Below are 544 nucleotides of genomic sequence, written 5' to 3' on the forward strand. Positions count from 1 at the left end.
GTGTTTTTTGCCATGCACACCTCACATTGTCAAAAATGTATGGGAAAAATTCATTTCAATACATTTCAGTTTGATTTGAAATGTCTTTATTATATATTTTAATGGCAATATGCCAAGGTTATATTCCATAAAATGTTAGTATAGAATATAGATTCTTCATATATGTATATATATTCGAGAATTTTTTTCTATTTAAATTAACGTATGGAAAACCAGGCATAAAATCACAATATTACCAGTTTAATATGGCTCAAATTCGAGTTTCATATAGTTATGATTCGATTTATATGCTTCAATATCATTGGTTAGTTAACTTTTGATATTTTCATATTATATCACATGCCTTCACCGTGAGTGTTTTTTGCCATGCACACCTCACATTGTCAAAAATGTATGGGAAAAATTCATTTCAATACATTTCAGTTTGATTTGAAATGTCTTTATTATATATTTTAGTGCCAATATGCCAAGGTTATATTCCATAACTCTCTATTTAAACTAACGTATGGAAAACCAGGCATAAAATCACAATATTACCAGTTTA

This window comes from Anastrepha obliqua, unplaced genomic scaffold (genome assembly GCF_027943255.1).
Source record: "Anastrepha obliqua isolate idAnaObli1 unplaced genomic scaffold, idAnaObli1_1.0 ptg000399l, whole genome shotgun sequence".
Lineage (NCBI taxonomy): Eukaryota > Metazoa > Arthropoda > Insecta > Diptera > Tephritidae > Anastrepha > Anastrepha obliqua.